Source organism: Balaenoptera ricei, chromosome 5 (genome assembly GCF_028023285.1).
Source record: "Balaenoptera ricei isolate mBalRic1 chromosome 5, mBalRic1.hap2, whole genome shotgun sequence".
Lineage (NCBI taxonomy): Eukaryota > Metazoa > Chordata > Mammalia > Artiodactyla > Balaenopteridae > Balaenoptera > Balaenoptera ricei.
In genome coordinates, this window is record NC_082643.1 from 26109101 (window position 1) to 26125870 (window position 16770).

At 39.6% G+C, this 16770-nt stretch overlaps 1 pseudogene; it reads right to left on the reverse strand.

Annotated features, from left to right (window-relative positions):
- Nucleotides 1-6109: 6109 nt before the first annotated feature.
- LOC132366771 (3-oxo-5-alpha-steroid 4-dehydrogenase 1-like) lies at nt 6110-6744 on the reverse strand (annotated as a pseudogene).
- Nucleotides 6745-16770: the final 10026 nt, after the last annotated feature.

A 16770-nucleotide genomic window follows, 5' to 3' on the forward strand; every position in this document is an offset into this window, starting at 1 on the left:
CCTGCCTCCAGCCACACTGGCTTTGCTGCTGTTTCTGTTCTCTGCAGGCCCATTCCCACAGATACCCATATGCTTTATTCTCTCACATCCTTCAGGATGTGCCATCTTATCCAAAAAAGCCTTGACCACCCTGTAGACAATTCTAAGCCCTGCATTCCAGCAGCATTACCCAGGGTTATATTTCTCCATAAGGCCTGTCACCATGTCTCATAGTCTATACTCAGTCATTTATTTATTGACTGCTCTTTCTAACTAGAATGTAAATACCCTGTTTTTAAGAACTGTGTTTTATTCATTATATTGTCCTCAATAATTAGAACAGTGCTTGGTCAAAAACAGGCCCTAAATATTTTTTCTATGAACGGTTGAAGCCTACTTGTTCCTAATCCTAGAAGGTGGAATGAAACCAGTTATTTCTTCCTGACTTAACTTCTCCTAATGAAATGGAGCTAACTGTTGTATAGTCTGTCTTTTAGTAGGGTAGTAACCTCTAGAGGTATGCGATGCTTAGTCTTTAAGTGCTTTTAAATGATTGTTCCAATAGGAGTTATGACAGTAAAGGGTAATTTGATAGTATCTACTAAGTTTTAAAAATTGCATATAATCTATGACTCAGTATCTCCAATTCCTGACAACTTTTATAGAAAACAGAGAAATGCAAAAGGATTTTCACTAAAGTATTGTTTGTCATGCAATGACTGAAGAAATTATAGAATTACTATGCTATAGAGCACAATGTGGCAGTCTAAAATAAATGAGGATTTACTTTATGTTTCTTTTTTATTTTATTTTTTATATTTTAATATTTTTCTATTTTACTTACATATTTTAGATTTATTTATATTTATTATGTATTTATTTTGTTTGTATATTTTTGTTTATATATTGTATATGTTTGCATATATTTATTTAAATTTATTTATATAACATTTATTTTATTTGTTTTAATTATTCATTTATATTTATATTATTTTCATATTTCTAATACTTATATTTTTCTTTTCTGCTATGTTTTAATTTTATATTTCTACATATATAAATGAAATAGTAGAAATAGTTTTCTGTAAGTAATATGTATAAATTTGTCTTCTTTTAATATCACTGTTTGCTTGCCTAATATAAATATATTTCTCCTTTACTCTCATTTTCCTTCATTTCTGTTTTTTTTTTTTTGTTTTTTGGCTGCGTTGGGTCTTTGTTGCTGTGCATGGGCTTTCTCTAGCTGTGGTGAGTGGAGAGCTACTCTTCGTTGTGGTGTGCGGGCTTCTCATTACGGTGGTTTCTCTTTTTTGCAGAGCACAGGCTCTAGGCATGAGGGCTTCAGGAGTTGCAGCACTTGGGTTCAGTAGTTGTGGCTTGCAGGCTCTAGAGTGTAGGCACAGTAATTGTGGCACATGGGCTTAGTTGCTCCATGGCATGTGGGATCTTCCTGGACCAGGGATTGAACCGGTGTCCCCTGCATTGGCAGGCGGATTCTCAACCACTGTGCCACCTGGGAAGTCCCTCCTTCATTTCTTTTCATATTTTTCCTTTCCTTTTCTTCTATGTCCAAATTCACACCCCTAAAATAGTGACACAATGCACTGAAGCAAATATATTATTTATCAGATTTACTAAAGAAAGTTTAAAGTTTCTGCACTTAATTCCCAAAGCCAGAATCTAATAGTTTATATTTTTATGTCTAGAGCAAAGAAAAGAAAAACAACACCAAAAAAATCCTTTGTGTTTTATTTGTGTGAAATCCCGGTTTGCATTCTTCTGTGGGCCTTGATTGAAAGAAAAAAAAATCCTTTAACTAATTTATGTCTTTTCTCCCTTTTTTCTTTATACTGTCTTAATATTGATACATAACCAACAAGCAAGCAAAAAGTCAGAAACAGAAATTACATAGTAGGCATGTCAAGAAACAGTATTTAGGCAAAGATCTAAAACAATTTATTTAGTGGTAATAATCTCAACTACATGTTGCTGCCAGAGATTTCAAGAGTATCTGTAGATTTCTAATTTTACAAGCTCTCCTGATTCTCTTTGTATGAATATTAATTTATTCAACAGTTATTTATTGAGTACATTCTATGTATCTTAAGGTGTTTTAGGTGCTAGGGAAACAGAACAGAAAAAAGAAACAACTCTGCTCTTTCCTATAGAAGAGTGACAACAGTGAATCTGATGAGTAACAAATATATATTTTTAGTTATATAATTTCATGCATAGAAGGCAATTTATGCTATGGGAAAAATATAAAGTACAGTAATGCGGATAGACGTGGGGAAGAAGTAGGGTTGCTCTAGCTTCTGCCATCACAGGGCTTTCAAGAAAAGGGAAGAGCTTGGAAGGAGTAAAAAAGGAGAGAGATAATACATTATTCTTTTGAAAGGTGGATCCTGGAAATTGCAGTCACTTCTACTCATGCTCTATTGGCCAGAACCTAGTCACATGACCACATCTGGCAGTGAGGAAGACTGGGAAATACTGTCTTCAGCTATGTGACAGAGTCCGCTGCTGAAACTTCTCTTGCTATAAAAGAAAGGAGAATGTATATTAAGGGGACAACTAGTCAGTTTACTGACAGCTGCTGTTAGTAAATAGCACAGAAAAGGGGCAAGGATGGGAAAGGAAAGGAATAAATACCTTTATTGAAAACATGCATGTTACCTATGCTATTTTAAAACAGTACGTTCTAAAGAGAAGGGTGAAATCCATATCGTTTCCTTGTTACGATAACAGAGGTCTGGAAGCGTCATTTGTAAATAGTATGGCAGCATCCCTCCTACCTCCCCACCATGTCTTAAGATAAATTGCTTCCATCATAAATTTTTCTTCCTCTCCACGGAGTGTACCAGAGGCTTGTATTCAAAGGAATCTTAATAGAAGGTTCAGAACTAAGTTTGTGGAGTGAAGTGTCTTAAAACACTATTTGTGTTCAAACCCTCTTTAATTCTTCATAGATAATCATGCTTGTCACACCTCCTCTCCAGAAGTATTGGCTTGACAGAGTAAAATAGCAATACTTCTTCCACGCATCATCAGGCCCCAAACATCCAGTCTTCTTTTTTCCTTTCTTCTCCTGCTGGTCCTACTCTTTTTTTCTTTTGCCTTCTTCACCTCTCTGTTTCTCTTTTCTCTCTTTTTCATTCTAATTTTTTCATTCTCTCAATATTTTTGTTCTTAACAAGTTGGTTTTTCATTTCTATAATATTAGATTTTGTTTGCACAGTGGAAACCAATAAAGACATATACACTCACACATACATATGTATTCTTTCAATATATAGAAACCATACAATTAGTATAAATTATAGTTAGCCATTTTAAAGATTAAGATTAAATTATTAGGATCTGATTATGTGGTAACATGCAGTAAATTATATGACATTATAAATTCCTATGCTATTGGTTTTTGATATATACTTAAATTTTAGCATATTTGTTCACAGCTGGATTTCAGGTCTTTTGGCTAGTAATTTAATTACATAATAAATTGCAGTGGCCATAATCGAACACATCTGTAATTAGGTTTCTCTGTAAATATCATATTTTTTATTTTTTCAAGTATCCAGATATGCTTTTTTCTCTCTAAACTTGCCAAATTAACTGCATCTATTCAATGAGATCCGAAAGTGGACCTCTATCAATGTTAGTTCTTACTCCTATCACGGCTATTAACTTATTATCATGTTATTAACATAATTATAATCTTTCTAGCACCCCAAGCCCTTTCAGTTTATTACTTTTTTTCTTCCCAAACATAAAAGTTTGCATTTGACACAAAGGCTGGCGTTCCTGACACCCTTTGAGATTTTGCATGTGATTGAAGGAATTTAGGTTTAAAAAGTGTACTTATGAAACTAATGGTACTTGTGACTCTATTGTCTAGTTTCTTTAATGTTATGATTTTATCTGTACTGGAAAGATTAGGAAGCATCTCTCCAAACATATGAGAGCTTTATTTTACAGAATGTCCGTCTCTCTCTACCTCTCTTGTAATTGTTCGGTATCTTTTTCTAATGAGATCACGCTCTTTATGTCTTGCTTTCTCTTGCCTTGTTCAGATCTTTTTTTCTCCCTCCATCATTCCCTCCCTCATGCATCTCTTCATTCCTTCCTTTCTTCCTTTTTCCTTCCATTCTTCTTTATTCTTTCATTTGTGCCTAATTTTGTTTTAAAGACTGGAACTGCTATATTCTCAGTGTAGTAGTAGAACAGTAGTAAAACAGCCACTCTTAGGAATAGGTGGGTTGAAATCTGTTTGACTATCTTTTTTTTTTTTAATTTTTAACAGTAATTTTATTAATCTCCTTAATTATTATAACTAACACAATAACAAATTGTCATAATTTGCTAGTTACAGTTTTTAGCAAAGGGAAGACAGGCAGACAAGATAGAGCAAGATCTCTTCCTATGTCAATCATCTACCCAGTGCATGCTAGTGAGGTAGTAACCAGGCATCAAATCCCCATTTAACCCAAACTTTTGGTCACTCAAATAAAAAAGAAGCACCAACAGAGGTAAAAGTCACAATGAGTATCTCTAGTTCTCAGACAAGCATCTTTCTGGCCAGGTACACCTTCCAGAGCCCAGGGGCCCAAATCAGTCAAGACTTGCTCACATTTTTGAGTTTTCTGGAGGAGATCCTAAATATTTATTGCTTTATGGTTTCAAGTAATTAATTCAATCAGAAAAAGGGCCAAAGTTTATTTGATCATAAAATTTCCCCACAAAAGCATTCAATTTTTAGTTAAAAATGAAGCACAACCACATCAGGAAGAGTTTTCCGGGTAATTCTAAAACCGTCAGGGACTCTAAAAGCCACTAACACCAAGAACAGTTTCTACATGAAAACTCATGGGGAGCGAGCCCCTGGTTGGGAAGATGAACCAGGAGAAGGGGGGAGGGAGCCGATGGGGTGCCCAGGGGCCCGGGGTGCAGGGGGCAGGAGGGCCTGCTCCCTACCCAAAGGTGGCAGTCGGTCGGAGAACATATGGGACACAATGTCAGGCGTGTCCTGGAGGCCTCTGCCACCCAGCATCATTAGCCATCATAAGCGAACACGGACTCTCTCCACTTACACCTTGCTCGGTTCCCACCCCTGCAAATGCGGGAAGCAATAGAGGTAGTGCTGTCCCAGGAGAGGAGGGGTCTGTACCATGTGTTCATTGGATTTTCACAGAGGGGGCAAGAGACTCAGTAGGTAGCCTTCCAGTGGGGAGATTTCTTTTACATGTCTGGCAATAAGTAGTACATTTTATTACTGTCATTCATCTCCATGGAGGTTTTGAGTGCATCTAAAATACGAAATTCTGCTTCAAATTATAGTTTTGCAATATTGAGATGCACTTAAAAGGAAAAAGTGCCTTTAAAAAATTCTAATTCTACCTAGAAGGAGGAAGAAAAACCATCCCAAGCCAGAGACTCCTAATGGCTCATGGCGAGTGACCAGAGACGGGAGGGCTGCCCTGTGGCACCTTCGTGCTCCCAGCTGAGGGCCTTTCATGGGGGACCCAGCATCTTGCTCCTTAAGAATGCCTCCAGTGCCCTGTCCTGCCAGTGAGGTCACCTGGTGGACCAGGCTGCAGCAGGTGCCAGAGGCCGTTTGCACCGGCCTCCGCTGGGCCTCTCCTCTCCCTACACCCAACTTCTCCGCCTGCCTAGCACCCAACAGTGAGAGGCTATGGTGGGTACTCTGTGGGGACCCAGGCCTCTCGGACCTAAGGGGGATGAGAGGGACATGAAGACAGAACACGCCTCCATAGGGGGAGGGGACAACATCACCTTTGACCTTAAACCCATTGCTGTAGGGGGTTGTGCAAGGGGTAGAGAATGTTTGGGTCCACAGAGGCAAACCCAAAATCAGAGGAGGGTCAAGCTGCAATTACAGAGTTCCAGACCCGTGACCTGGTATGCAGCATCGTACTTCAACCTGCGATTTCAGTTTGATTAGACTGTTATTAGGTAGCTTACACATTTGCTAGTGGAAAAAACTCCTAGAGCAAATCTTGCAAAAGGTGAAGTAGCAGAAAAATCACCGAGACGTAAATTCATTTATATCATCCCGAGAGAAACATGATCGAAAAGCTTCAAGTTGAAGATAACCCCATTGACAACGAACTTAAAACAAAAACGGAGTCATAATTTTTCTGAATTTTGCGTAGTCTTCAGATTTCTCGTGGTACCACTGGTGAAGCTGCTGAGCCCTGGTGAGCAGGACACAGAAGGTGAACACAGCAAAAGCCCAGCCTTGGATGGACCCGCTGGCGAGCGCGTAGACGCACCACTCGACTTCTCCCAAGTGGTTGGTTGCAGTGATGTATTAACAAGCGCCCCCTTGGTATTTTATATCCAGTCTCCCCTGGTTTCCTGAGGTTCCTTAGGACGTGATCTGAATGGATGTTTATCAGCATGCCTATCAACCACAAGACAAAACCTTTGCGCGTAGTGGATGAGGAACGTGGTCAGGAGGATGCAGTTGGGCCAGAGGCTGAGGCGCTCCGCGCACGCGAGGAGCGGCACCGCCAGCGAGGGCAGCTCCTGCCCCGCCCAGGCGGCCCGCGCCCGTAGCCGAAATGCGGAGCGCGGCGCGGCGTAGCGCCCGGAGGGCGAGCCCGCCAGCTTCAGCAGCACGTAGCACAGGGAGCCCAGGGCGCCCTCCAGGGGCGCGAGCGCGTCCAGCAGGAACCGCCCGGCCAGCTCCACTGTGGGGGACGGCAGGCGTGCTCCAAGACAGGCAGCCGCGACGCGCCACATGTAGGGGGCGGCGGCGGGGGCGGCGGGAGGCGCGGCTACGTGAGGTCGGGACCCGCTGTCAAACGCCGGGGCCGGGATCCACGCCGCCCTGGCGGCCGGGAGGCAGTGGATACGCCGACCCCGCCTGTTTCACCAGCCCAGGGGGCGCGCCGCGGACTGGGCGGGAGCTGTTTGACTCTCTTGTTACTACCTTGTTAACTTGCTTGAAGGTACTACGATTTTTATTTTGCTAATTTCAGTTGAATGTATATACATTTGAAAAATAGATAGCATGTACATAAGAAGGTCATTTCTTTAGAGACATTGCTTCGTTTGAAGATTCCTTGTAATGATTCTGTGCTCCAAACGCCCCTCTCTCACTCACCAACATGGTTTATGAGCCACACATTAAAAACCAATGATCCAGCCAGGGGTCAGCAAACCATATCTATCAGGCTCCAAACAGCTTGTTTTTGTGCAGCTCACAGATAAGAAAATTTTTATATTTGAAAGTGGTTGAGGACCTCCCTCGTGGCGCAGTGGTTAAGAATCCGCCTGCCAATTCAGGGGACATGGGTTCGATCTCTGGTCCGGGAAGCTCCCACATGCCGCGGAGCAACTAAGCCCCTGCACCACAACTGCTGTGTCTGCGCTCTAGAGCCCACGAGCCACAACCACTGAAGCCCACACGCCTAGAGCCTGTGCTCCACAGCAAGAGACGCCACCGTAATGAAAAGCTTAGGCACTGAACGAAGAGTAGCCCCTGCTCGGCACAACTAGAGAAAGCCTGCGGGTAGCAACGAAGACCCAACGCAGCCAATAAATAAATAAATAAGTAAATAAACAAATAAAATGGTTGAAAATATCAAGAGTAGTATTTTGTGATATGTAAAAATTATGTGGAATTCAAACATCAGTGTCCATAAATCAAGTTTTATTGGAACACAGCCATTGTTAATATAGTGTCTGCGGCTGCTTTCCCCCTGTAACAGAAAAGTTGAATAGTTGCAGCACAGAGGGTATTGTCCACAAAGCCTAAATATTTACTACCTGGTCCTTTACAGAAAAAGTTTGCCAACCCCTCATCTAGGCTTCATTGTAGACATAAAGAACCCAGTAACAGTTGAATACTTGGGAGTTGGTGTTTTCTATTGACTGTAGAAAATTCACTTATAGGAAGTTGGAGTTAACTGAAGAATATTATGTGTGTTTTTTTTTTTTTTAATATATGGGCAATTTATATAAAATAAGGAAGGAAACAAAAGCACTTCTGCATTTGTGAAAGGTGTGAACTTCGAAGCATTCACGGGGGCTGCATTAAGGCCACCTCACCAGGCAGCTTCAGCTGAAAGCTGTCACTGAGTTCTCCTTTGAAGGGTCTTTGGCACATGCCTGAAGGGCTGGATAATATTCTAGGAAGCTACCTCTAGAGTCCCTTCCTTGCCATTGAAGTCTTTGGTACTCAGAACATTGTTGCAACATAGAGTTGTTTCATTTTTTCCCCTTATTTCTCCATTTTCTTTTTCTAAATTGTCAGTTATTTTCTCGTGTTTGTGGATTCTTAACATGGCCAACCAAGAACATTTGGAATTTTTCTGTTATTTGGTTCTCACTGACTTTCAGTTCTATGATGTAAACATACTGTTTGTGTAAGGAAAATGATTAAGAATCCATTCACTGAAAGAACTTGAACTTTTGCCTGAACTGGCCAATGTGAAGGTGGAAGCTTGATGATAATAAATCAAAGTGTATTTTCCTCTTTTTTAGTGATATAAGGTGTTATTTGGAGACACATGTACATACAGATTGTATATATATAAAAATTTATATATATATATGTACATATATGCGCATGTCAACCATCATGGAAAGTCAGCTTGCCTGCATAGTAGTGGGAAGCAAAGAGATTATTTTTATGGGAGCAACAATCAACTATTGAATACCCACAGGGGATGAACTAATGAACTATTTATTTGGCCAAAATGGCTTCTAGCGAACAGGCACAGTGACTGATTTTATGAGACTGTAAATTTTTGGAAACTGTTTGCAAAGCCAACCAGTTGAGCCAGAAAGATTCAGATTAGCTGAATTTCATTTAAAGGAAATTTTTACTGAATGTAATCAGATATGAGAAGCTGAAATTAATACAGTAAAATGGTCCCATTTTCCCTAGACCTTATCATGAGACTGCTTTTCACACAAGGAAAATGATAATGTTGACGTGACCCACTAGGGTAAAATCGAGGGCTGTTCCAAGCTCCGAACAGGCTGCTCCCAGCCAGATGCTACCCTTGCTGCTTCACACCTTCTCAGCTACCCTGGGGCAAGAAGGGATCAGTATCTATTTGGCACGCTGGTGGGGAGCTTGGAGCTAGAGATGTGACATTACATGGAATGTATCTCATCCCGTATATGAAGCTTTCTTTGACTAATTCTGTCTATACTGAACCCACCTTTTTCTGAATCTCTGTAATAGGTAGTCTGTATCAGACAGTTGGCAGTAAAAATGATAAGTAGTCTTAAGATATTCTCTAGTTGGTTTAACAAGTGTATTTCTCATCCCCCAATGGATATTGAAATCTCCTGGAGAGCAGTGATGTTTCTTCATGTTTTCCAAAGTATACAGTATACGCTGGGCAAAGGAAAGGAATTTATTTGTTTCACTTATTTATTATTTATACTCTATTTACTTCCCAAAAGGATTTGAACTAGCTTATCATAATAGACATAATAGGACCATTAAAGTAATGATTTAAAAAAAGGAAAAATAAGAACCATAATGCCTATTGAAATGTTTACATCATAAGCCCATAAGCCCTTGGGCATTTTGCCACAGAATTTAGTGCTGAGTTTCCTAGTAAAAGGGCTCAAGAGAGCAGGCAGTGTCACTAGGTGCTGGCTGTAACCCAGGGGCAGAAGGGTCAGCGGGTCCCCTGTGGTCTCTGAATCATGGTGCAGTGGTAGCCTTGGGCTGGGTCTGGCTGGACATCCTATGGGCTTTTGCTCCAGGCAAGGGACCTGCCTCATTACTGTTCTCTCTTGTTATGAGATGAACATAAGAGCAGCTTTGTAGGTGGAGAAAAATCAGTTTGCCAGTAACTAGCACCTGACAACCTTCTGGGAATTTAATTTGAGCTTCTAAGGGAAGGGGAAACCTCAGGTTCAGCTAGCTCACTCCTCCAAGTCATTTATCCTTCTGTCTTCCCATAGGTCAGAAATAAACAGGGAAGTGTGAAGAATTATACAGCTCTCATCCCACTAAAAAGTATAAGAATTTACCAGGAAGAACTAAGTTGTCTCTAATATTGAATTCAAGACAACTTTATTACAAGTAGAAATACAATCCATACATTTCTGACATTGTCTTATTGTCATATGTAGAGAGACAATTAAAGTGTCCTTTTAACATCGATCCCCAAAAGAATATGTCAGAATATAATGGCCAAGTACTTGAACATGAGTTCTATTTAAGATGCAAAATTATTCCTTGTGGGACTGAGGTCAACATTTCAAATTATAGTTCTGTAAGGGATTGCCATGAAGAAATAAAGCAAAGTAATCAAGGGATGTAGCTTTCTGATCTCTAACTTCTTATGTACTGGAACCTGGACAGTCTCAGGGTTAGTGCATCCTTGGGATTACTCCTCAAATACGAATTATGGTTTCCAAGGGAATATAGGCTCTAGGTTAATTAGGTAAACTTGATTCAGCATTTATCCCTACATTCTTGGTAAGATTAAATAGGAGGCAATTCAGAATTTTAGGCGCTTGGTGAGTCCTTAAAGTTCAAGGACTTACCTACTCTTACTGTTTTAGATTGGCGTCAGCAAACTTTTTTTTATAAGGGGCCAGATAGTAAATATTTTAGGCTTTGGGGTCATAGGTCTCTGTCGCAACTCTTCACCTCTGCTGTTTTAGTAAAAGGGAGGTGTTTTGGGACAACAGAGGAGTCTGCCGTGCGGGCATTATTTGTTTTGACTCTGATGGCAATCTTAGGAGATCTATATGATGCTATACATTTTATATACGAGGAAACTGAGCAACAGAAAGCTACAGAGCAGTCCAAGAATGTAAACACTCCTATGGAGCTCACTGTGGTTGGATCTGACTTAATCAACTCTGTTTTCTTTGGTAAATACGCTTCCACATTTATCTTGAGATTAAGAATTGTACCCCTCATTCTAAAAGGGGTCTGGCCGTGTCTTCTCACAGAAAACACCGTGTTCTTGCAAGCAAAGCTAATGGCTTGATTTCTTTTTTATTATGAATAGTTTAAGACTTGTCAAACATATTTGAGATTATAAAGGGTTTGTCATCAGTAGCTTACTTAATTTCACGTATGAGCTTAAGAGCCTTTTATCAGCTTAATTCCATAAGAGTTTCTGCCTTTGCAGGGTGAGAAGTTTTATAATGTTTTACTTTCCCATCTCTGTTCTGTCCTGCCTGGAATGTTGCTGTATTCATTCATCCAACACATGTGTTTATAGTGTCAGGTGAATCATCTGTGAACTTTTAACCCACGATCAGTCCCTTTACCCCCAGCCTATCCTGGACACAATAGTCTCCAGAATACTCCACAGCTCTCTGCAGGACTTCTTTCCTAATCAAGCCTCGTACCCACCCTTCCCCACACCCCCCACACCTCCAACCCAACTACTTTTCTCTTGTTTAGCAGAGTCCTTTTCTTCCTCCATACAGCCTCAAACAGGTTTGGGCAAGGGTTTATACATTTGCATCCCACCTTGGTAACTTCCTCATTGTAAGGATTATGAGCCATAAAAATATTTGCTAAAGAAAAGCCTGTCAATTCATAGAGCAGAAGGAAAATAAAATGTTTTTCCAACACACCCCAAGGCTAGGATGAGAACTCAGTATGCAGCAGTGATAACAAAAACAGACCTTCTGCCATGTTGGAAAAAGGGTTCCCACATGCAATGTTCTTTAGAACCAACATTCGACTCTGATGGATACATCTTCCTACCATAGCTGTGTGGATGATGTCTTAGAAATAGGGAGAAAGGCCTCAGATACTTGATCTGTAAAATGGGTTATTGGTTTATGATCTCCAAGTTTACTCTGATATTCTTTTATTCAAAAATTATACTTCGTATCCTTCAATATTAGAAATATGGTTAATGGGGATACCAAATAAAATACATTTTTATTAGATGTTTTGTAATTATAAATTAACAATGTGCTTGCAATTTGATTTTGATTGTTTTTTTTTATACCTAATTGAATTGTACTACCTTAGACAATAAAAAAAATATTCCTGAGAATTGGCTAAGAATTTAGACAGGTAGATGAGGCAGTAATTTGTGATAGGCCATTTCTAGCTTTGCAAAGTCTATGATCTATTCAAGAGATTTAGCCATTTCTACTATCTTTAATTGAACTGAATTCTCTAGCATTGTCTGCCAGTGAACAGTAAGTTTTCTTTGTTGTTCTTCTTTGTTCTAGTATTATTATTAATGCATGGATTTAAGCATATTTGGTGTATTTTAATTTATGACAGCTGTCATCCTTACAAAATTACCTCATTCTTGGCCAGTGAAAACCTCTTTAAGTTGACTTTTGGTGGTGTTTATTAATCGCCTTACTGTCTGTTACTGCAGGATGTTTCAGGCTCAGCCGTATTTCCCACCGTAGACTTACAATCAGCCATAATTTTAAGGAACGCTGGTTACTTTTAGTGGGAAATAGTATTTTCAAGACAATCTGAGCACTTTGCCACTGAGTCTGTCACAATTTCTAGGTCTTTTCAATCGACAGAGCTAGCACATATGTTTTTGTAAAAAAATGTTTTAAGAAAAAATATCTCATTAAGATGTTTCCAATCAAAATTAAAATACAAAATTTTTTATTTTAATATCTAGTACCTTACCTCTGTTTTTACTTTTTCCTTCCTCAAGAATCTCATTTTCAATGATACTGGGAAGGGTAGAATTTTACAGAATATCACAAAATTATTCACTGGCTTTACCCTCTACTTACACAACCACACACATACATGGACACATAGAAACACAATTGACTCAGAGTAGTAACACAAAGACCACTGTGAATATAGTTTTAGGTTGGATTTCCGAGATGGAGACTTTTCCTTTTTGCAAGTGATTGAGGATTTATTCAGGAAAAAGGCAAAGGAATAAGGAAAACAGAACAGCAGGGGAAGACCAGGCAAAGATATGGTGTCATGGGAAGTCATGCCTTAGCCTGAGCCTATGGAATCCTTTGGAGCATGAGTTGCACCCCAGAGGTTTTCTCACCCAGACGGGGGCAGGGAGGCTAAGCTATTATACCATAGTCATTGACTATAGGCCAACCCTAATGCAGGTGGGTGCATAAATTCCCAGGCATTTCTGGGCGAGGTGGCGCCCATCAGCCTAAGGCAACTCTCTGCAGACAGCTGGAGGTGTGAGCCATTAAAAGACAGCACTCACAGAACCTGGGAGATGGTTACAGTACCTAGAAAATGGTATCTCTGTGGCATACCAACAGTATCTATTGAGTCCACCCCTTACACCACTCAGATCTACTCACTTTTCCAGGTAAGTTTTCTCTGTTCACTGACAGCTTCCCTATGATTTTGGTTAGCTCCAATTTCTGGGGAACTTTACAAGAGGAAAGTTAGTATGACAAATGCAGTGTTCACTTGTTGGTTCAAAACCTTGGGAGTTTCCCAAATGAAATTTGAAACTGGCTCCTGTTCACAGAGGGCAAGGAGAGGCTGAACAAAGAGACAGACCGCTCCATGTTGGTAGGTGGCAGTTTTAATATGCAAGGAAACTTACATAGGAGGCTTGTCTTGGGCAGCTGAAAGATGGGTAGATCTCCGCACCTGCCAGCCAGAATCTTAAGAGTTTACACAGAAGCCTTAATGGGGCTCAGTCATGTATACAGTTCATATGGTGTCAACAGCGCAAGGCTGTGTCCTTGAAGCAGCTACTGTGTGGGAACAATGGGAGAAACACACATTCCAAGGACAGGGGAGGTGGTAAGGAGCCTCCAAGTACCTGGGTCCAGTGCACGGGTCCACTGGAAGTCATGTCCTCTCAGTGACCTCTGCCAACACTGCTGCCGTTGTTTCCAAGGAGATTGTTGACATGTATCATCTCTTTCCTCTACCACTTACACTAGACTCTCCTCTTCCTCATCTAGCAGTTCTGATGGTATAGATGGCTTGCCTGATAGGATAACTCAGACCCTCCCGCCTGAGCCTCTGATTATCATGTCCTTATCAGCCTGTGGTTCCTATACTTATCCATTTCCAATTGAAACTGGGCATGCATACACAAAATGATGCCCAGTATATCACTTGAGTGCCAAGCACATTCCTCTCTTTCCCCCACCCTTTTATACAGTGATAACCCAATATCCACATGATGATCACATCTCTTAACCCTGCCAATACGGAAACACTTTGACAGTTGGTTCCCTGGCACGAGGAATCCACAGTTGGAACTCTAGATGCACAGAACCAAGAAAATTGTGGGGATGTGAAGCACAGAATCCTCAAATATGTCATCATGAGTGATAGTGAGCACAGTCATTCCTATTTCCACCCCCTTGATTCCTGGACTTAATTATTCTAACTATAGCAGACATAGTGGCATAAAATAGATATTAATTTAAGCTGAAACTCATCTTGAAGGACTGTACTCTATTCTCACATGGATTTATCTCTAAGCTGGTGTCTCAGCCATGCCTTCACAAAGCCTTTCCATTGGTCTATCAGGCAAGTAGCTTCTGGACAGTGCAGTACATGGTAGGCGATAGTGAAACCCATAATTATTGTCCACAGCTGCCCATCTTTGGATGGAAAGCTGTCTTCTGGTCCAAGGAATTATTTAGCAGGATCCCATGTCGATAGCTCAAACACTTCAAGTCTTCAAATGGCTGAGAAACTATGGGAAAGAAAGGCAAAACCATACCCAGAGCACTTGTCAATCTTGGCCAGAATGAATTTTGTATTTCTAGGAAGGAAGGGGTTGAATCTAATCAACTTGCCATCAAGTGGCTGAGATTTGTTGCTTGTTCTCTTCAAGGGATGGTACCATACCAGGAGGCTTCAGCATTAGACCTTTTTTGGCAAGCTGGACATTCTGTAGCAGCAGTAGTTAGATCAGATGTGGTCAGACAAGTAAGACTGAAACTGAAAATTAAATAAAATTTAATTTTATTTAAATTTAACTAATTTAAATTTAAATGATTATATGTGATGGCTGCCGTTTTGGACAGCACAATCCTATGTAGTACTCTGGAGTAGGTGCTAGTATAAGTGAAAAGAGCAAGATGGATTAAGGTATGCTTTTATGTATGCTACCATTAAATAGGGCAGTAAACCATAATATTAAATTAATTAAAAGTTTCCTGTAAAAGGAGGGAGAAATTAGGTAGGAAAGGATAAGGGATGGAAGTAATACTTTTTTGGATATACTTTGTTTTATAGGTTGGACTTTGTAAACATATAATGTTTAAAATAATTATAATTAAAATTTAGGAAACAAGTCTTAAAAAGTGGAATGCAATATAAGACAAACATAGATGTGTAACCAGGTGATATAACAGCCATAGAGATAGGAACTATTCCAAATGACTATAAGTCACAGTAATTTGATGGTACAACTATGTTTTCAGTAATCACAGTTTTGGTGGCAGCATTGGCATTACTACAATCTGTCATTACTACATCTCATACGTGTGTGTGATGTAAGATAAGGCTAACTTGGTAAAACTTAGACTCAGCAGGGTGTTTGGCATGAAAGAAAAAGACACAGATATAAAGTTGATGAGGATAAGCCAGAAGTGTGTATTCTGGAGTTTGAATGAGACATATCTGTATGATTTCATGATGATTTTTGTCTTTGAAAAAGATGTATGTATATACTTATATGATACTGTAAATTTGTAAGATTATATATTAATAATGTATATATGTATAATTATAATACCATATATCATATATTATTAACATATAATCTTATTCACTATAATATAATAAATAATATATACATGTGTTATATAATACACATATAGTTTCTGTTATACATGTGTTATATAATACACATATATATTTTCTGTTATACATGTGTATTATATGTATACATATATATATGTATGTATGTCTCCCCCAGAGAAATGGCTGCTTCTAGGTCTGGGGTAGGAATATACAAGATGTGTCTAGAATGCCTTATACTATCAAACATGGATGCTATCAGAGACCACTACAATTCTGTCAAAAGGGTGCAAAAGCCAACTTGAACAGGCTACCACTTACCAAAATTGAGATAATAAGAGTAATAAGTAGAAGAGATTGAAATAAATTAAATATATTTAAATTCATGAGTTCATAATGATAAAGAACCTCTTTGATCATCATTGGAGATAGGGAAATAATTTTTTATTTAGAAAATAGATAAATAAATGGAAGGAATCAAGTATTTATCTAACTTTTGCTAATAAAACTATTACCTTATTACCTTGGTGTAGCTGATGAAGGGAAATTTCTTTTTTTTTTTTTTTTTTTTTTTTTTTTTTTTTTTTAAAATTTTAACCTGTGAGCCTTTTTTTTTTTTTTTTTTTTTTTTTAATACTTTATTTATTTATTTATTTATTTATTTATGGCTGTGTTGGGTCTCTTAGTTTTCGTGTGAGGGCTTTCTCTAGTTGCGGCAAGTGGGGGCCACTCTTCATCGCGGTGCGGAGGCCGCTCTTCATCGCGGTGCGCGGGCCTTTCACTATCGCGGCCCCTCCCGTTGCGGGGCACAGGCTCCAGACGCGCAGGCTCAGTAGTTGTGGCTCACGGGCCCAGTTGCTCCGTGGCATGTGGGATCTTCCCAGACCAGGGCTCGAACCCGTGTCCCCTGCATTAGCAGGCAGATTCTCAACCACTGCGCCACCAGGGAAGCCCGAAATTTCTATTTCTAAAAATATTCCCACTAACAAGTACAGAACAATAAAATTGGCAAATCATCATTTTCCAACCCTTAAGGAATAAATTGATCCAGACAATGTTCATCAGTGGCTGCTAAGATTACAAAAAGA